Source organism: Saccopteryx bilineata, chromosome 10 (genome assembly GCF_036850765.1).
Source record: "Saccopteryx bilineata isolate mSacBil1 chromosome 10, mSacBil1_pri_phased_curated, whole genome shotgun sequence".
NCBI lineage: Eukaryota > Metazoa > Chordata > Mammalia > Chiroptera > Emballonuridae > Saccopteryx > Saccopteryx bilineata.
In genome coordinates, this window is record NC_089499.1 from 10,354,386 (window position 1) to 10,376,144 (window position 21,759).

At 50.4% G+C, this 21,759-nt stretch overlaps 1 long non-coding RNA gene across 1 annotated transcript in view; it reads right to left on the bottom strand.

Moving 5' to 3' along the window:
- Positions 1-20,944, bottom strand: part of LOC136314520 (uncharacterized) — a 101,306-nt gene extending 80,362 nt beyond the window's left edge. Inside the window, exons 1-2 of the long non-coding RNA XR_010727328.1 lie at positions 20,853-20,944; positions 18,922-18,978 (exon numbers count right to left, since the gene is read on the bottom strand). This is a non-coding gene — a long non-coding RNA (uncharacterized lncRNA). The remainder of the gene's footprint in view (positions 1-18,921; positions 18,979-20,852) is intronic.
- Positions 20,945-21,759: the final 815 nt, after the last annotated feature.

Consider the following 21,759-nt stretch of genomic DNA (forward strand, 5'->3'; position numbering starts at 1 on the left):
CTCCCTGCCTCCAGCCTCCTTGGGTCTTGCACCAGAACAGCTCCTGGGGTTTGGGAAGGAAGACAGGAAGGAGAAGAGGGGAGTCGAGTTGGTAGGAAGAAAGGAGGGAGAGAAGGAGAGAGAAAAGGAAGGAAAAAGGGAGAGAAGGAAGGAAAAAGGGAGGGAAGGAAGGAAAAAGGGAAGGAGGGCAAGAAGGAAGGGAGGAAGGGAGGGAAGGGAGGGAAGGGAGAGAGGAAGGGAGGAAGGAGGGGAGGAGTGAGTGAGCGAATGAATGAATGAATTTGATTTAGTCCATTCACAGATGCCATGGTTATAATCAATCAAATATCGGTGCTTTTTGTTTCAAGACAAACTGCATCACTAAATGGGTGAACATTTCTCTCAAAAAGTCTCAGGTCAGGAGATTCGGCCTGAAGGCTCTGAGCAGGAGAAACCCACAGCAACGCCAATGCTGCAGTGCCCTCTGGCCGGCACACACAGCCACGCAGTGGCCAGGCCTCTGTGATTTGTCACACTGGAGAGGCGGCGGGGCCGGCCATGTTGGTGACTGAAGCAACCCCATGCCACACATCCAGCTAGGATTTGCTGGGCAAGGATGCAGTGTGACTCAGTGAAGAATGCCTTCATTTTGAAATCTAATGAATAAATCTGTGCAGACAGCCCCCGGGTGGGGGGGACTAGTCAGTAGATGTCCTGCTTTCTTGATATTCAGGATTCTCCACACTTGTGGGGGCCACCACCTAACCCGCTGGCCTGTTTCTTCACTGTGCCTTCCACTTCCGGGTGCAGAAAATTGTTTGTGAAGGGGCCTCAGTCGTTAATATGTAATTGTGTTAAACATGCCTGTTGTGCATTTTAATTATTTTAATTAAGTTACCTCTTTCTATTCCTTAGTCTTTATCCATAACCATAGATCTTTCTTCGGAAGTAATAAGATTCCATTAGCACAATGACTACTTTTCAATATATCAGATGGGCCTTCTTACCATGACTCTCAATCAACGAAAATTAATGATACAATAACTACAGATGTTGCAAACGGAAGGCCCAAGAAGAAAACCCAGGAATGCCACTAGGACTCGAGAGCTGTTGTTCTAATTCCTCCCTGCTTTGCACATCTCCACCCAGGGGCACCACCCGGGCGGACAGGGTAGAATGTGACCAAGTTTCAGAATACCAGATCCTTGCCCGGAGATTCCCAGGCCTTACAATAGCCAGTGCTTCCTCCTCTTCTTCCTTCTTCTGTTTTAAATTGGCTTTGAATGAGCAGCTGCAAAAGTTCAACTAGCTGTTCACCACTTTGGGGTCTGCCTTCTGAGAAATGTAATCTTCATGGGCAATCCGGAGCCCCACAAATTCCAGTAAACTAGGGGCAGGACGGTTTTTAAAATAAATCAATACAGGGAAGCAACTGCACTTGGGCACGCATGTCCTGGTAGGTGCAGGTGGGGAGAGAGGAAGATATATTGAGATTTACCTTCTTCTATGCAGATGAAGAGCGGTTAACCGTTTTTTTTTTTTTTCTTGGTTTCACGGGAGAATGAAAAATGTCATTAATTCTTTCAAGACAAATACAAGCAACTGGCTTTGCTGCTGTTTCTTCCCTCCCTCCCTCCCTCCCTCCCTCCCTCCCCTCTCTCTCTGCAGCGTTAGAGAAAGGCAGCAGAAAGATTGTAGCAGCGATGGAATCACAAGGTCTGGCTATATTAGCAGAATCACAGACAGCACCAGGGTGATGTCTTAGCTCTCAGCTCTCTAATTATTTACCCAGATCAAGCCTGACTGCTGGAAAAATCAGCGCTCTCCAGGAGGTAACGGAGCTGAAAGGTTCTTTTCACTGAGAAATGATGGGCTGGTGGCTGGCATCCAGCCTGCCGGCCGGTGTGCCCTTGTGGGCAGTGTCACGAAATGACAGCCAGGACCACACCATTTCCCTCCTGCGTTCCCAGGAAAAGTACTGGTCAGTTTAAGAAAATTGGACAGGAAGAACCTATTGGTGGTCCAGACACCCACACAGATGGGGCACCTCGAAGACACTGTTATTAAAATTAATTTTGCAAAACGAGGAAAGGAGGCACCCTAAGACTGTCCCTATTTTATAGCTGGAGCGTCCCTCCAAAGTCCCTACAAGCAGACAAAGCAGATTGCTTCATTGTTCCCACGTACGGGCGCCGTTTCCTCCTGCAGGTCTCCCGCACACACACGGAATGTTCAGGCAACACTGACGTTCCAATTTGCTTGGGCTCTTAGAAAAACAGAAAGCCACCAGCACACTGCCAGCCTGCCCGCCCCCCCCCCCCCCCCCCCCGCCAAGCTCTGGGTCACTCCCTGGATTCCACAGAAGGGGAGATTTAAACAATCCATTTAAATCAATCAATATCATTCATATTTGCCCACTTCTAAAAGCTCTGTTGGAAGCAATGCTTCATTCATTTAAATGCTTTCCGCTTTCTTATTTACTTCCTAGGACTGCAAAACTATTGTCAGACAAGATGCAGATTTTTCATGTGTTGGGCCCACGTGGGACAAGTCCCCTTCCGATTTCTTTATTCTTCACCACTCACAGACGAACATGGCTGCCGGCGGAGGGTCTGCCCTGACCGTGTGACCGTGAACGTGTGTGTCTGCTTGGTTCCTACTTTTCAAAAGGCGCAATGTCAGGATTCAGCCAACAAGCCTGAAACAGGTTCAGTGAGACAGTGTGTATGTTTTGGCTGACATTTTGAATTTATGCTGTTTATTCTAACGTTAAAATCACTTTGCATTCTCCACGTACACAGGCACCTCTTAATTAGCAGCACATTCTGAGGATTCTTCCCCCAGCTTCCTCGTCAGGACTGGAATTCAAAATCCGCTGTGGTTGGTCAGCTGGCTGACTTTTAAAAACTAATTTCCCTTTTTAAAATATCCCTCTTCTTTGGGGCAACTGACCTTTCACTTGAGCTTCCGAAAGTGGTGGACTTTTTATTCCTGCATTCAACATCTAACCAGGCAACTTCCATTGAGTTCAGTTGTGGTTTGTATCATATTCACCAAATTTCTATCATGAAATAGTGGCAGCCGTATTACAGCTTCTACATACAAGAGAAGGGTCACAATAAATTCGTTACTTAGGAAGTAACTAGGATGAGCTTGCTAAAGGTGAACATGAAGTGTCTTATTAGACACCACAGAAGTACGTCAACGAGGGCACAGAACAAAGGCGTGATAGAAGAGTTCATTGAAGAGGGTATAAATTTAACCAGGTAGGACAATGGGGGTCATCCTTATTTCCAGTATAAGAACCACTGCCCAACTGTCTGGTGGTGCCATTCAATAAGTAGGGAACAATTCACCTTGGTAGGAAGGAAGAAAAAAGCCTCACATCTCATGTTAAATCGTTCCATAAGAAAAATAATAGAATAATTTATATTACATTATTATTCATTGGGAGACTGCCTATTAATGATAAACAATTCTCTCTTTCATACTGAAAATAATTTTTCTTTTTTTTTGTTTGATTTTTTTTTTTTGTATTTTTCTGAAGCTGGAAACGGGGAGAGACAGACAGACTCCCGCATGCGCCCGACTGGATCCACCCGGCACGCCCACCAGGGGGCGACGCTCTGCCCACCAGAGGGTGATGCTCTGCCCCTCCGGGGCATCGCTCTGTCGCGACCAGAGCCACTTCAGCGCCTGGGGCAGAGGCCAAGGAGCCATCCCCAGTGCCCGGGCCATCTCTGCTCCAATGGAGCCTCGCTGTGGGAGGGGAAGAGAGAGGCAGATAGGAAGGAGAGGGGGAGGGGTGGAGAAGCAGATGGGCGCTTCTCCTGTGTGCCCTGGCCGGGAATCGAACCCAGGACTTCTGCACGCCAGGCCGACGCTCTACCACTGAGCCAACCAGCCAGGGCTGAAAATCATTTTTCAGTGGAGTGTAGAATTTCCCTCCAACTCTGAAGCAGGAAAAAAACCCCTCATTATTCTCATAGCTATCTCAAAGACTGTATACTAGTTCGAATTTAGAATTTTTCTTCTTCTATAGAAAAATGTTTATTGCAGTGATTAGAATTTTTTTTTTTTTTGCATTTTTCTGAAGCTGGAAACAGGGAGAGACAGTCAGACAGACTCCCGCATGCGCCCAACTGGGATCCACCCTGCACGCCCCCCATGAGGCGATGCTCTGCCCACCAGGGGGCGATGCTCTGCCCATCCTGGGCGTCGCCATGTTGCGACCAGAGCCACTCTAGCGCCTGAGGCAGAGGCCACAGAGCCATCCCCAGCGCCCAGGCCATCTTTGCTCCAATGGAGCCTCGGCTGCGGGAGGGGAAGAGAGAGACAGAGAGGAAGGCGCGGCGGAGGGGTGGAGAAGCAAATGGGCGCTTCTCCTGTGTGCCCTGGCCGGGAATCGAACCCGGGTCCTCCGCACGCTAGGCCGACGCTCTACCGCTGAGCCAACCGGCCAGGGCTGAATAAAATTTTTAAAAAGCCCTCTTAGGGCCCCGGCCGGTTGGCTCAGCGGTAGAGCGTCAGTCAGCCCAGTGTGTGGAAGTCTCAGGTTCAACTGCCAGCCAGAGCACACAGGGGAAGCACCCATCTGCTTCTCCACCCTTCCCCCTCTCCTTTCTCTCTCTCTCTCTCTTCCCCTCCCGCAGCCAGTGCTCCATGGGAGCAGAGTTAGCCTGGGTGCTGAGGATGGCTCCATGGCCTCCACCTCAGGCACTAGAATGGCTCCGGTTGCAGTGGAGCATCGTCCCTTGGTGGGCATGCCGGGTGGATCCCAGTTGGGTGCATGTGGGAGTCTGTCTGACTGACTCCCTGCTTCTCACTTCGGGAAAAAATAAAAATAAAAAAATAAACCCTCTTAGGATGTTGGGGCCATTTCTACTGCTCGTAGGGTTTACAGCAGTTTAAACATTCTGAGCTCTTTGTCTCAGCTATAGCTGGCTCTGCTCAGACCGAAAGCACTGTTCTGTTCACCTGAGCAGGACAAGCTCCATTTTCCCTCTCATAGCGTGATAATGGTCCGTGAGCTGAAATTATCCTTTTTGGTTTTCACCCAACAGCACCAAATATAAAATTATCGGAGCATCAGTCCATAACCCTAAAATAAGTGGACGAATGTGGGACCACCGCAGCCCAGGAAGAGCTAGGTGATTCGCTTTATGGCCAAGTTATGAAAGCAAGGAGAGCCAGGGTGGTCACCGCACGGGGGGAAGCCTGTGACCGTCCTAGGGGGCATCCCTGGAGGAGAGTGGGCCACTCAGGACAGCTCACCTTACACTCTGTCCCCCAGCTTTCCTCCTGGTCTGGATTCCTTGGAAGTTCCCTCCCTTGACCTTGGTGCTAATCTTTATGGGCTGCGTACGACCCTCTTGTTTTCATGGGGGTGGTCTGGCTGGTTGACCACAAGTGCTTTGTGAGTCACTCAGGAGGGAACACAGGATAGCAATTATAAAAACCAACACAATCCTACAGAGTTACAGGGACAGAGTGGCCTGAACCATTAAAGCACCCATGTTTCAAAGGAAAACACAGGAGACCCCAAACGGGGTTTGCATTTAGACAACCTTGATGCTGCGGCAGCGCCAGGGCATGGGGTGCTAGTGAGCAGTTCTGTTTTGCAGAAGAGGCAAAGGGGAAGCAGCGAGGTGACGCAGCAGCGAGGTGATGCAGCAGCGAGGTGACGCAGCAGCGAGGTAACGCAGCAGCGAGGTGACGCAGCAAGCTCTCGTCCCAGTCCGGGACCATGTCTCCTGACTTCAGGGTATTACCTTCTCAGGAGTCTGAAGCTCTGAAGGCCCACCCAGTGGGGGGCATGCAACTGTCCTGTGGTTCTTTCCGGAAAGCAAGGCTGGGGCCTTTGTGGGGCCTCTTGTTACTTCCCTCCATCTTCTAACCCCAAGCCCCATTCATCCCTGCCCCTGAAGGCCACGGCCGGTCCCGCTCTGCCGCACTGGCGGCACGAGGCTGCTGCCGTCAGAGAAGACATTTGAGACTCCTTCCCGTGAGTGCCGGTCCAGGTGACCCCTCTGCAGTGCCACCCTCTCCTGTGTGGATAGAACCGAGCTCGACTGTCTGACACACATCAGCATCTAGAACCGGGGGCCTAGATGTCACTAGCAAGAGCTGTCACATGAGCGTGTGACCAGTCTCAGGCTGAGGAAAAGGTCAGAAACCACTTTGGATGAGCATTTTCTGAGTTCTTCAGTCTTTCTGCTTGGACTGTGTCTCGCCTTCTACCACCATCTTACAGTCTCTCTTTCTCGTGGCCCGGCTGGTCCAGCTGCCCCCTAAGAACTCCATTCACCCCACCTGTCATCAGTGAAGCGCTCACCTCAGAGCCCTGGGCTGCAAACACGGGCAGAGGCCAGACCCGTGGGAGGAGACTTTGATCCTGCTGTTCCTCCCACTTCCACGGCTGTCGGTGTTCCCCACACCATCCGGGCTCTGTCTGGAAACGGACAGCTTCTGACCTTGTTGTCAGACCCCAAGATCTCCTGACGGGGTGAGTCGTTACCCCAGTTACCCACGAACCTGAGCAGCTCTTTCCCGGACAGACCTGGGCAGTTCCTGAGTCTCCAGGTACAAAACTGTTCTCCTGGTTTGACAGACCTCGCCTTGGCTCTGACCCAGAGACGAAGCGACTGGATCATGTTAAGATGCTTAGGGCTCGAGCACGTGCTTCTTGCTGGTGGGCTGACTCTGCTCAGGCCTGGCTGACAGACCAGGAGTGGAGAACCAGGACAGCCCCTAGCTTCTCCGAGCCTCGGTTTCCTCGTCAGTCAGACGGGAAGTGCACGGCCGACCTCGCCGAGTTCAGGCAGAGACGACTGGAGACGATGTGCGCGAACGCTGGTAGCCAATGTTCCCAGCGACTCTCCGGGGTGTCCTCCGTCCCGTGCCCAGTGTTCCCACAGTCACCACCTTTCTCCCGGTGCGAGGAGCACCACCCCGCCCAGTGCCCCAGAAGCACGGGCACCACCTGGCCTGGGGAGCCCCCGGCCACTGTCAGAGTCAGAGAGGGCAGGTGGGGCGGAGTGCGGGGGCTTCTTCCTCCACCTGCCTGGCCTGGCCATTACCTCCAGCGGGTCCTCCTGGCTTCTCAGCAGACGGGTCCCAGACATTTCTGTGTTTGGAGCCTCCTGGGCTTATCTCTCTGCCCACCTGCGAGCAATGACCAGAAGGCCACGCTGGCTGCTGGGATACAGAAGCGAGCGACACAGACACAGTCACAGTCCCAGTCCCGCCCTCGTGGCCCTCACCGGCGAACAGGGGCGAGAGGAGCGAAGGCGACACTGGGACCGTGGGCGCTGTGAGGACAGAGGGAGCGAGCGCATGGCGGGGAGGGGTTGTGAGGCCCAGCGTGCTCAGATCTGTGCTTCAGAAGCCCACCTGGGTGCTCGCTCTCCGGCTGGGGACCAGAAACAGGGGCTGGAGACGGGCAGGCCAGAGGCAGACGGAAGCCAGGCTGGGGCCCGAGGAGGGAGGTGGCAGCTGTTGCTCGGGTGGCGACTCTGGAGACGGGGTGGGGGTGGGCGTGAGGGGGACAAAGGGACCAGGGATGGCAGCAGGGTTGGCCTGGGTGGCCGGCTCACTGGGGCGCCCTGAAATGTACCCACATCCTGGAAACATGTGAGTAGGGAGGGTTGGGTGGGGTCCCCACACTGCACCCTTATTGTACACAATGTCCTGAAGCCCTGGGCCACCATCTGATGTCTGTCCCCCGCAGGGTACTGGGATGTGGTGAATGCGCCCCATGGAAAACCCCACTCGGCCCCCAGCCCCCAGCTGGCCTATAGCTGACTGTGCCGCTGGAGGAAGCCCTAGTTTGGGATCGCAAGAGCAGCTCTCTTAAATGGGACAAGAGCCTTTCAAAAACCCAGGGATGTCAATGATGTCAGGGGGACGGACACTCCCCGTCACCTTGCCTTGCCTCTGCTACAGGAAGTCCAAGGCAAGAGTAATAAATCAGAGGAACACGCAGAGAACGGAGCTGCTCTCACAAGGATAGTCCAGCTTCCAGAACCGGGCCGGTTCCGGACTGAATCTCATTTACCAGGAAGCAACAGCATGCTGAGAGAAAGCAGACAGAAGACAGCTCAGACCCCGTGCAGAACTCAGCGCCGCGTCAGTACGACGAATAATAAAGCACCCACACTTCCCGCACCCTGCGAGATAGCCAGCAGAACCTCCCCTGATTTTATGTCACTTTTTTTTTTTTTTTTTGTATTTTTCTGCAGCTACAAATGGGGAGAGACAGTCAGACAGACTCCCGCATGCGCCCGACCGGGATCCACCCGGCACGCCCACCAGGGGGCGACGCTCTGCCCCTCTGGGGCATCGCTCTGCCGCACCAGAGCCACTCTAGCACCTGGGGCAGAGGCCAAGGAGCCATCCCCAGCGCCCGGGCCATCTTTGCTCCAATGGAGCCTTGGCTGTGGGAGGGGAAGAGAGAGACAGAGAGGAAGGAGGGGGGGGGTGAAGAAGCAAATGGGCGCCTCTCCTATGTGCCCTGGCCGGGAATTGAACCCGGGTCCCCCGCACGCCAGGCCAATGCTCTACCGCTGAGCCAACTGGCCAGGGCCCTTCCCCTGATTTTAGGTGGGCGCCTCACTAGCGCAGTCAACCGTCTCTGCCTGCATAACACCTGGGTTACCACTGCTTCTTGTCTGGGGGAAACCACCCCAGCCACCTGTTATGAACAGCCCTTTCCAGAAAGCAGACTTCTCATGGCTAACACACTGGGCACCGGCTAGGTGGCGGGCACGTTACTCAGGGTGCCACATGAATGCAGTCACTCAATCCTTGAAACCACTCTTTGAGGTATGCTACTGATTTACAGATTCAGAAACTGATGCACAGAGAGGTTAAGCAACTTGCTTGAAGGCACGCAGCAGAGAGCAAGTGATTTGGCCAGGATGTGAAGCCAGGCCGTGTGAATCCAAGCCTGAGCCCCATCACTCTCCTGTGTGGGGGTGTCACCCCTGCTGTCTCTCTTCACCCCTGCCCCTGAAGCCTGTGCCTGTCCGCCTTGGTCTTCCTTCTCGCCTATGTGGGTACCCATCCAGGGGCATTGGGGAGGAACCAGTCCTATGTGACCTTGAGCTTGGACCCATTCCCCATTCTCTCAGCATTTCTCCAGCTAAGGCTTAGCTTGCCCCGAAACAAACATCTGATTACTAACTGGGATAAAAAAAAAAAAAAAAAAAAATCAGGGCAGATACACCACAGAAGCTAATACCCGGAGTGATTGCGTGTGGTTACATATTTTCCAAAGACAGAAATCTAATACTCAAACAAAATATAATTCTGAAAGTCTTTGGAAGAACTTCAAAAAATGATCTGCAGAGGCAGACATAAATCATGTGTAAGGAACTTTTTTCTTCTAACAGGACTAAAACCCTAAGGGGGAAAAAAAACACTGAAGAAATGACTCACTGGTGTGTTCAGAGGCGAGGGACAGTGGGCCCCAGGGGGGGATTACACATGGGGGGATTACAGGGGCTTAAGGCCTTGCTGGGAGCAGGAGGCTGCGGGATGTACCCCCTGCAGCACATCCGAGCTGACCTCTCCCTTCTTTGTCTTCCCAGCTCACAGCTGGGGAGGTGGTGACCAGGGACCGGGGTCCTAGGCGGAGGCAGCTCAGAGTTCAGGCCTGGGAGAGAGGCAGGACCTCAACATGGCCTACCTCCACCTCTTCTGGCTGTGTAAGCTTGAGTCACTTGCCTACCCTCTCTGAGCCAATTTCTTTACTTACAAACAGTGATTAACAAGTACCTACTCCATGAGTGCGTGCAAACACCCGCAGCCTCTCGTGCTAAGGAACCTCTACGAAGCGCCAGCCAACAAGGCGACAGTACTAACTGTGGGAGTGCAAACTCTCTTCGTGTCACAAACCATGCTGCTCAGGGACCAGGTGGTCAGATCGAGTCCAGACCCGAGGGACGGAAGGCACACACTGGGGTCATCACCAGTTCAGATGATGTCTCTAGAGCTGGAGTCAACTAACTACAGGGCGTGGTCCTGGATGTCTGGGCCCTGGCCCCCAGGACAGAGCAGGCCCGACTTGGTGAGTGGTGGGGATGGGGGCTTACAGGTTGAGGGGCAGATGGGACCAGGTTCTCCGGATCCCCCTCTATCTCTAAAACTCTGCTAGGACTCCGAGAAGACAACTCCTTCCAGCCAACCCGTGCGTGTGAAAAGTCCAGGGGGTGACTGATAGTGGTACCCCTCCCTAGCTGATGGAACGTTCACACCAACAACCAGTTACAAACAACCAACATCCTCCCACCCGGGGCTCCAGTTTCCCACGCTGACCTTAACTCATTAACCGACCCGAGCTTCCCAGATCTGCGTGAGTGTGGAGAACAGCTCCCCGCTGCCCACGCGGGCTGCTGCGCTGTTCTGCAGAGGGCTCTGGGGCCGGCGGGGCCTGTGTCACAGGGCCAAATCCACAGGCAGCTTCCCCACCTCCCCCAGCCCACGGCCTCCAGGACAATGGCCCCACCAGCATGCGCTCCGCCGCCTACTTGGCAAACCCTGACCAGACCCCAGGCTACCCGCCCAGGCCACCGTGCTGCCTGGGGACAATGAACTCTCTCAGTGTGCTTTAAATTGAAAGACCTTTAAGCCTTTCTTAAAGCAGTGCTGCCTGACCACTCTCAAGTACAGTGACTCCTACATAGAAAGGCACAAATGGTGTAATGCGGGCGGCGGGGCCATTCTTGCGCATAAAGGGACTTCTGTGTGGGCTTGTTGTGAATTGTCCTTTTCCAGGGCCTTGTCAGTGCAGGGACTGACAGCGGAGGGGAGAAGGTGCCGCCCCGTCGGAGGGGACGTGCGCACTGTGGGGCCACCAGGGCCGTCCACCCCCTTTCAGGCTGCAGCCTGCGGGTGGCTGAGGGGAGGGCGGGGAGTGGCCCATCCCTGTGGGCCCCTGGTACTGGGTGGGGGCTCTGCAGCAGGGCGGAGACCCGAGTGGGGTGAGGGGTGAGCCACACTCTTTCTCCCAAACGTTGTAAAAGGGACTCCTGGTTGAGGGCCAGGTATGCAATGTGCTGCTGCCCATTCCCAGGGTCACAGTCCACTGGGGCTCTGTGGCCACTTCCCCTCTGAGATGACCCTGCCTGCGGCTGTCTGTGTGTCAACTACCATCTACAGAAGGCGGAGACAGTGCCCACCCCAGCCTGGTGGGGGTGAGCCACGGGGGGCCCCTCCCCTAATTCTGGCAGGTGGTGTGGCGGAGCAGGCCCTGCAGCTCCAGTGTGGTGGCCCTGAGAGGGGAACGTTCCCAGACAGAGGCAGAGTGAGGACAGCGCCCACCGACGGCCCCCTCGGGGGTCTGCAGTGTCCAGCTGACCAGCTGCTCCGCGTGGCCCTAAACGACCCAGTCGAAGGGTCTGTGCAGGGCAGGCCAGGCAGGCCCCCTGCTCTCTCCTCCACCCCTCCATCCCTACCCTCCACTGACATCCTTGCAGTTCCTCGAATAAGCTGCCCTGTCACCCTCCCTCCGCCTCTGCTGCCGCCTTCCTCCTCCTCCTCCTCTTCCTCCCCCGAGATTGAGCTCCGCAAGCTAGGGAGACCCTCAGCACCCGGGATGAGGGCCTCCCGGCCCCGCCCCACGGGAAGGGCAGGGCAGTTTCACAGACACCGAGGGACACGCCCAGCAGGATCCAGAAAGCGGGGTGTGGAAAGGTCAGTGCTGAGACACAGGTCTGGGGGTCACCCGCTCGGTGGACAGAATGAAAGTGATGAGCCTGCACAGGAGGCCGGAAAAGGGCAAGAGACAGAGGGTAAGGAAACCCAGCACCACACCGAGGGGGCCTGATGCGGAGCGGGTGACCGAGCAGGAACACAAGCTAAGGGGGCGGACATCCCGGCCACGGTGTCCTTGCACATCCTAGACTCCTCAGGCGACAGAGCCGCATGCGGGCTGCATCAGACACACCCCGGGGGCTTCAGATCCATCCACGTCCAAGTGCCCCCCCACCCCCACCCCCAGGGGTTCTGATGCAGTTCTACAGCATGTCTGTAAAATCCCTCACTATGTAGACGGGATTAAGAGAACTAGAAGAAATGTTCCAATTCTGCACATGAGGAGTAGGGCCCAGGAATCTGTTTGCTAATATATTTTTTTCTAAAGAATCCCCTCGGTGATTCTGTGGTAGGTCGGTGTACAGGATCTCGGGTCCAGGGGTCGGGGAGACCGGGTGTAGCTTCTGAAGGACAGTACTGCCACGCTCAGGGCATCACCCCCACAGGTCAAAGCCTCCAGTGTGTGCCAGGCAGCCGGGTCACCCAAGGCAGAGGGCACGGTCACAGCAAAGGGTACCCTCTATCCCCTTTCCCTCCCCACACACCTGTCTGCAAAGTCTCAGGATGGCAGGAGGTGAAGAAACCAAGCCCCACCAGGAATAAGGCCACTCTCCCAACGAGTGTGTCCCAGAACTGGCTCTGAGAACGTCACGGTCAACCCAGTTAGAAGACCCTCCACATTTACGGAGAAAGCTTTTTTAGCTGGTTTTACTCGCAGGTCAGTCTATGGGATGAATGAGTTATCACAACTTCTTAATTGGTCTTGTCTTGACGAGAAGGTCTGGCCTTATTCTTTAATCACATTCAGGATAAAATTCTTTCAGGTACCAGGGTCCAGATGCTAATCAGATGGGAATGCCCTAACCATGGACAACAGGGTGGGAGGCCAAGCAGAAGGGAGTAGTGGAAAGACCTCTGGAAGGGTAACCCAGACTTCCATCCCGAACCCCTCAGCCCAAAGCCGGAGTTCTCTCTCCAAGCACCTCAGATGTATGCTCAAGGCCAGACAGACCAGCCAAGACCCAGCGCGGTTCCGGAACAATGGAGACTGCCCAGTTGGGTCTCAGGGCAACAACCACAGTCAAACTTACAGAAGCCGAGAACAGAATAGTGGCTGCCAGGGGTGGGGGGAAGGGGGATGGAGAGCTCAAATCAAAGGGTATAAAATTTCAGTTCTGCGAGATGAGCGTGTCCTGGAACTCTGGTGTACGACGTTGCACCTATGTGTGACAACACTGCATTGTACACTCAAAAACCTGTTAAGCCCTGGCCGGTTGGCTCAGCGGTAGAGCGTCGGTCTGGCGTGCGGGGGACCCAGGTTCGATTCCGGGCCAGGGCACATAGGAGAAGCGCCCATTTGCTTCTCCACCCCCCCCTTCCTCTCTGTCTCTCTCTTCCCTTCCCGCAGCCAAGGCTCCATTGGAGCAAAGATAGCCCGGGCGCTGGGGATGGCTCCTTGGCCTCTGCCCCAGGTGCTAGAGTGGCTCTGGTCGCGGCAGAGCGACGCCCTGGAGGGGCAGAGCATTGCCCCCTGGTGGGCAGAGCATCGCCCCCTGGTGGGCGTGCCGGGTGGATCCTGGTCGGGCGCATGCGGGAGTCTGTCTGACTGTCTCTCCCCGTTTCCAGCTTCAGAAAAATACAAAAAAAAAAACAAAACCTGTTAAGAGGGTAGATTTCATCTTAAGCGTTCTTGGATACACACCCAGCAGTAACACTATTACGCGCTGTGCCCTGAATGGGAGGATTTGGTTCTACTTAAAAATGCACAGATGACAATCCAACAAACACAACCACGGCTTCCTGGGCAGCCGGGCTCAACCCACCGCGCAGAGAGAGCACCGTGGTCGGCACTGACCGGCCTCCAGTTCCTAGAGTGAGCTCAGCCCTCAGCACACCTCGTCCACAAAGAGGACTCGATGGCAAACACGACTCGCTTCCCCGACTGTCTGAGGTGACGCGGTCCCAGACGTAGCCACGAGCCACATGCGCCTTTTTCAATTTAAATTTTAATTAAAATTAAAAGACGACTTTGGAAATTCAGTGTCTCAGTCAACCTAGCCACACTGCACGTGGCGCGTGGCTCTGTGTTGGACAGTGAAGGTTCGGAACATTCCTGTCATCACAGGAAGACCCGCCAGGATGATGCCGCTCAAGCGGTCAGCTAAGGAATCTATGGTCAGCCTCATGTCTGGAACTGGAAAAATTAAGAATGTTTAGTCATCATGGCCACCAGCAGCGCCATCCCTGGACTATTACAAAAGAAACCCTGGAATTTGGCTGGTTTTCTTACATTTACTAACATCTGTGAAGAAACAGCAACAGTTCTCACGTCTATAAATGTTTACCTGATGCTGTTTTATTTACTTGTCAACTGAAGTCCTTGCTTTACAGAGCATGGGCCTGCCTGCTCTAACCCAGCACCCCAGCTCCGCAGGGCCCTGAGACATATATACGGTAAGATTCATGAGTTCCGGAGTCAGAGTTCTGTCTGGGCTGCGAATGCACAGCCCCAAGTTATATATATACTTCCCCCGATGAGAGGAGAGTGGAAGAGTCTGACAATGTGGGTCTACGGTACATTTCATATTTATAAGTCTTCTCTTGAACACTTATCCTTTACCTTCAGAAATAAAAGAGAAAAATGATTCAGAAGAACTCGCGGCGAGGTACAGGTGTTTGCAGGCGTATAGAAAGAGCCCAGCAATAAAATGATGATGCTGAAGACGGTGTGGCCACCTCGCTCGAGGTTACCATTGGCCATGACACTGCGTTTTCAAAGTCGTTGTTTAGGGGCTGAATTCATAAACTGGCACCCCCTCTCCTTGGCTGAGATGAAATCAAAGTCCATCAGACAATGGGTTTGTGTGACTCCACGTGTCAGGGTGACGGTGGCACGGTCTGAGGGGCCAAGGCCACAGCAAGATGAAGACATTTAGCCTGAGAGCGGGATTACCTGGTGTCACCTGAGATTCTCATTTTTAAAATTGAGACTCTTGTTGCTTAAAGCCCTTCTCCACCTCCCTCTGGCCAATATACACACAACAAAAATAGAACCAGAAAACCCAACACTACTTACTCTTTTCCCTAATTTCACCATAACCATGGGGGCTTGGCCTGTCAGGAAGGAAATACCTTTTGCTACCGCATGTATCTTAAAAACTAAGCTGGGGAAATAGCTAAGCCTGCCTTCTTTAATGTTATAGGACATGGATCTAGTTCTCAATGTTGGGTTTCAAATCTAACTAGCATGGCTGTCTTGTTCGAAGTGGCACATGTACTCAACTATGAAGGAATACAATATAACAACATGCTAGCAATTAGTATAGTATATACTTATGTGATCTACACATATTAGTATGTCAACAAGTATAATATAAGAGGTCATCGGCTGGCTGTGACCCCCAGCTATTCTCTTCTTACATGGGTTCTTAAGAGGCACGGGGAGGTTTAATAAAGGTTTCCTCCATGTTACAGTACGTACTTCTTAGGGAAACCAACTTATATAAAGCAAAGAAGACTCACGCCCTAAGCGCACTGTTGATTTTCTATGAGCCTGAGCAATTAAACTGGAAAATAAACTTTTTATTAAATATAAAGCTAGATTTATTAACAGTAATACACACCAAACTACTACTTCACTGATAAATGAATTAGTACACTGTAATTTTTTTTTCTTTGCCTCCATGTGTTTTTATTATCGTAAAAAAATACACCATATATATATTTTTTAAAGCATATTATCCTTAATCCACTGCATCAGCCTGGTTATTATTTAAATCCTCGCTGGAAGGAGAATGGGTCCCACTGCTGTTCTTCTACTAAATGAATGTCACTTTAAATACACTGCGCCTAATGGGAGACAGCTCGGGCTCTGTGGCTTCTCAAAATGGAGCAGTTGCAGACCCAAGACAGGCGTTCCAGTATCTTCATTGACACACATAAAAACCAAACCTCAGCAATGATCACGTGCATGTCTGCGAAAAAGCTGCCAAGTCAGCTCTGCTTGTGAAATTTGTATTGAATAAAGATTAAAAACACAAAAACAATTTAGAAGCTTTACCAAGAACCTGGTGAGTATCCCGCTGTTCTTAGTTCCAGTGAGATTTATAAAAGGTACATGCTCAAATGTGTTGTTTACCTTTAAATATCCTCGCTGTGATAGCGTCAGAACTGGGAAGAAAGCAATCTGTTGCAACTGAGTGCTTCATATTAACAACGCATAATCTTGACTAGCTTTTCATCTGAAAGTAGTTCATGTAGGTTGTATGTACTTAGTTCTTATTAATTTTCCTCTCTTCACTTTGTTGAAATAAATTAGTAGAACGATCCAAAGTTCAAGACAAAAGCAAGGCCTATAAATTCAGGTTTCAGACTCAAATTTCTCTGGGAAATTTTTTTCTTTCTGATTTTCTTTGTCCTGGAATTGAATTTTCCCCTCTTATTGGTAATATCCCAGTTTTAACCTTTGCAGACATACATTCCTCTGGAGGTTAAAAGTAATGAAGTTTATGTAAATAGCTAATTCGAGAGTTTTAAGTTCTCGTATAACCTAGCTTTCCCTCAACTCTCAACGGCAATTATCCCCCTATCTAAAACTATCAAATTTGATGATCTCCCTTTGTGCAAAAAGCCACTTTCCAATTGTCAGAACACTGCATGCCTACGTAGGGAACATACAGATGTAAGATTTTACTTATAAAAGATACGACTACAATATGAGCTTTCCTATAATCACATACTGTTGACCTTCTGCACCTGGCTGTTTCTCAGATAATCCCCCTTTGCAGCAAACTTTGCGCTCTCTAACCAGAGACCTCGACAAACAAATCAGAAGCGTTTTAATGAAGTAGATGAAACAGGCAAAAGTTCTTAAAACCCCATGGAAAAATAGTGAGACGTGATCAGGCCTGGATCCCGTGTGCTCGAGCCTCTCCTGGCCTGATGCACACACTCTTCACAGGAAGAAGATTCCTCGGCTTATGGGCTATGACCTGAGATTTAAAAAGTGCAAACTGCCATCATACAGTGGGTAACATCTTGAATATAGTACAGGAGCTGAAAGAGACCTTCGTGTAGCTATTTTTTTTTTTTTTGGCATAAACAAATAAAAACCTGATTAATGTATTTGCAGAGTTGTGAAACCATCACCATAACGAATTTCAGAACATTTTCAATCACCCAAAAGGAAACATCATAAAAAATAAAAATAAATAAAACCTGCTTAGCAAAGAGCCCATTGGCTTTCATTCATTTACAGGAGACAGGGAATTTCTGATGGACGCTAGGCTGCACCCCACCACCGGGCAGGCTGGGAAACCATCGTGTACCCTAGACTGTCCTGGGGTGAAGCAGATTTTCAGCTACTATAACACCCCAGGTCCTTCTGTGGCCAGATGTATGCACAGACAGCAAGCAGCAATGGGGTCAACTCTAAGTCAGCAACCGAAAGTAACCAAAAATATCACCTCCCCAGAAATTCCGACCGTCGTCATCACTGCCCAGTAGGGAAAAGAGATGTTAAGGGATTACGCATAAAACTTTAAAACTGCGATTCCTCTACATCATTCAATGCAAAACTAAAAGGAAAAAAAATCCCCATGATTTAGCTTTCCTAACGCATGGCTACTCCTTTGCTACGTTGTCGTTAAAAATAATTTATGTAAAGCAGGATCTTCTCTAAATAGACCGTGCTCTCCCGTGTACACACTGACAATATTTGCATACAGCGTGTGTGTGTGTGCACTGATACACACATGGCACAAACTTAAAAATATGGACTGCATAAATCAGGAGCTCATTTTAACAGCTACACCAACTTCAACAGATTTGTTTGCAATTTCTGAAGTCCGCAGGTAGGGAAGCTCTTTCTCGCTGGCTGTGGTTCTAAGACGACGTTTATACTTTCGAGTGTGCAAGACCGCTTCCCGACATAAACCGAGAGGAAGGGTGCAGGGTCTTGGTCTTCTGAACCTTGCCTCTGCTATTAAATATCGACTGGATAAGAAGGCAGGGAGCCCAGGGAAGTCCGTCTGTCATGCTACAGTAAACATGATATTTTGCCTGAGACATTTTTTTTCTCATTAATATAAGTTGCCTGCCATTTATTATGAGATTTTCCCCCCTGATTGACACCCCATTATGTATATTCAGCCAAGCTCAAACAGGACTTCAAGTGATCAATATACTATTTGTGCTGAAAGTCTCTTAGCAGAGTCTCTTAGCAATAGACTCTGTGGCAACACAAAAATGGAGAGATCTTTAGCGAACTGATATATCCAAGTCCGTGTTTTGGGCAGAGACAGGAAGGCAGAAAAGCCAGGGGAAGGGTAGGTTAGGGTGGACATTTTTCCTAATAAAAATCAGCTTTCTAGACCCTGACCACTGGTGAAATGCTTTCAATGCCTAGGAATTTTTCAAAAATACCTTAAGCTACAATGCAGAGGTGCAGGAGGGACTAAGCCAGCACCTGGTCCCTTTCTAGAAGGGACTGTTCCCTCCACTGAGAGCCATCCTTGGAAGTACCTGACGTCCATAAAGTGGAGCCGGTGAACCTGTCCCCAGGAAATCTGTAAACATCCTGAATCATCCAACATCTTTGAAAGAGCAATGGCCTCCTGCATATTTCAACCCTTTTCGCTTTATAACTGAAGTAGAGCAGAGCCCAACAGTGTGACCTGCATCGGCCGAGTTAAAGCAGCATTCTGGTTCATGTGCGTGATGGGAAAGGTAGACCGCTAGTAGTCATAGGATTTCACCTGGCACAAAGGTGTCTGCATACTGGAGCATCTGTCTGCTTGAGCCAGGAGATTAGATGAGGCAGGGCCATCCAGAAAAATGCAACATCTGGCAAAGTGTCAGACACCAAAGGTTCATATTCTATTACCAGAAACAAACCACGGGGCGGATGGCTGTGACGGCGGATGTATAGAGTTACACGGCTGGACCATGAACGAACGCTGGGCTAAGTTAGGCAGCCCCCTCCCCCACCCAACGGGCTGAGAGCGTCTCCTTTTAGACTCTTATTTATGAGGTTGAAGTATTGGGTAGAAGGAATGCAAATGTGAAGAACAGCTCTGCATAAAAGCTCCAGAATTATCGATATGTGATTACTCAGTTTGCTGGACTTACCTTTTGAACGACCCTCGGGCAGAAGAGCAGTCTCCATCCACTGTATCAAAGGAGTACCTGTGAGACCAAAACAGAATTAGCCATCTGGAGAGTTTCCAAACTCCATGAGTAGCAAAGATTTACAGTGATTAGACCAAAGGAGACCGTCCTGAGCTGCGTCTGGACAAAAGCTATTTCTCATGAATTTTTAATTCTAAAACCTAGAGCATGACCACTTTTATATTGGCCACTTAAAGGAAGACACATTGCAAGAAAATATACTTTACTTATAATAGGAACCACTGTATTTATTCACTGCCTTTGCTTGAAGGTCCTCGGTACCACGGAGCCCAGGTGCTGCAGAACTGGAGGTCAAGACCCACTAGGAAAAAAATATTCCCCCCACTACCCCAGTCTCCTCAAAATATATAACCGAATAATCCTAGATAGCAGCACTAGTTTGCGTGGGAGGCATGTGTATGCGGGAGAATGTGCCCACCGCCGGGCATTCTGCAGAGATTTACACGCAAATACTTAACGTCGTGTAATTTTAAAGGAGCAGCGATTACCAAATGGGTTTCTAAAGGCAATTCCCTATCAATATTCATCCCAACTTAATACTCACTCACCCCAAAATATATAAATATACTAGTATTTTTAAATACTTAAAGACAGCGATACTACTGATACTATGCGGTATCTTAAAAGTCCATATAATAAGTGGGTTAGCGAAGTATGCCTCCTTCAATTTCCTTGCAAAACACACACAAGCGGGTACCCTCCAATGGAAAAAGGTAGATTCTTGGCAGCCAGCTCTAAAAGAAGTCAGACATCAGACGCCATGTCCATCCTGCAAGGCTCTCCTGGGTCCTACACAAGCTCCATGTACATTTAACACCATCTATGGTAAAACGGGATTGGTTGGCGGGCTGAAGAAACCCAGGTGTTTATTCAGCCAACACAGTCGCTTCCCCGGGAGGTAGGTTTTCTGGAATGCTCTTCATACAATGCTGTGTACACATTCACCGTTGGAACTCAAGGAGGTACTGTTCTGGAACCTTCTCCCACTGCAATTAACTGTGCAAGCAGGCAGAGCTAGCGTCCACAAAATAATCGCTGCAAATCTTAGGAAAAGACCCTTTTAGAAACCAAGCTGCCGGGGCACCAGCATCAGAGAAAGCCCCAGAGACCGCCTACACTGCAGTTAGATTCATGAAGCCAAAGCTGAACTCTGTTTGGATTTCAGAATGACCCACAATCACGGCAATTTACCCGATTGCGTGTTCCCGATGAAACCTCAAAGCCTTCCAGGGGCTGGAATTTGTAGCTGTTGGTTTGTGGATTTAAAAGGGTAGGGGTGGGGGATGGCTTAAGAAAGAAGGGAAAAACGCAGAAGGTGGTTCCAGTTGCTTTGAACATCACATTAGTTCCAAAGAGAACATGCTCTCTGCACCTGGAGTCGCACTTCAGAACAGACTAGCTTTTGCGACACGGCTGACCCTGCCACCACATCCGGACTGAGCAACGCATTAGTGCACGCTCTCCGTCAGGCGAAAAGTATTATTTTCTCTTCTTTAAATGATTCCTTTGCCTTGAAAAGGTAACATCAAGTGGGCATCCTTTTGAAAACGTTTTGTTTTTTAAAAAAAAAAAAGAAAGAAAGAAAAGAAAAGAAAAAGGTCTTGGGTATCTCTCTTCCTCGTGGTCCGACACACTGTCTGCAGTCAACGTTGCGGGTAAGCACAGCTCTGAAAATAATGAATTGGGCAGTGACCACGAATGCCTCTTTCTTCAGAGCAGCTCAAAACATTCTCTTTCCCATGGACTCGAAATGAGACGTGAAGTCTCACCTTGCTGCGGAAACGGCCTTCCTCCCATCTGACCCGACATGACTGGGGACATGACTGGGCTCTGACCGAAGGACCAGGCAGTTGCAAGTTAAGCTCACTCACCTGTTTGTGCTCCGATTACACCTCTCTGGTCTAACTGAGATGCCAGGTGCTCTGTTCCGTAAGCAGGTTTACTGCCTGAAAATGAGCCCCCTCTTTCTAAAAAACAAACAAACAAACAAAAAAACCCTTACTTTATTATAAAGAAATTTCATTAAGAATAGCAGAGCAAAAAATCATTCCTTCGGGCTTCACTCTATGCGTTGGTATTTGTCCTTCCAGTCGGGTCTCTTAGCCCCCGGGTCTTAAAATCTGGAAGCAGCTCCCACTTCATATCCCTTTTCTATCAAAATCAACCTTCCAAAGTTAAATGGACATTTTTAACAAGCTGACAGGTGAAACTGAATACCCCTGAATACCAACCTATAGGGTTAAAGCCTCCCCTCCAAAATTGTAGTGATTATTTAAATATAACACCCAAGCCTAGAAACTGCCTCTCACTGCACCACTGCAATTGTTGAATTCATTTCCTGGCCTTTCATGCAGATGCTCAGAAACAGGGTGGGGCTCCCTGGTCTTGCATGCAACGCTAAGACGGTCTGTGCGGCAAAGAAAACTCAATTAATCCTTCACATTCCATGTTTCCAGTGTCTCTTCCAGATACCTTTGAAATAATCATGCTGTTTGGAGTGCCGCTTTTTTCCAATGTTAGGATTTAGATGAAAATCTTTGTGTCAAGTCAAATGTTCTGTGCCCAAGCATGGATGACAGGTATTCAAATGAAGGTGACAAGTCAAGGAATTGGGGGAAATCGCCCTGGAGACGTGAGGAGACAAGCTTCTCTGTTTATGAATGTCTCTGTTGAATCTCAGTCTCCATCTCCCTCTCCATCTCTGTCTCTCTCTTTTACAGGTATGGTTCTTCCGAGTCCACAAGTCAAACCCAACCCTGCTAGCCATGCTGGTTCCCT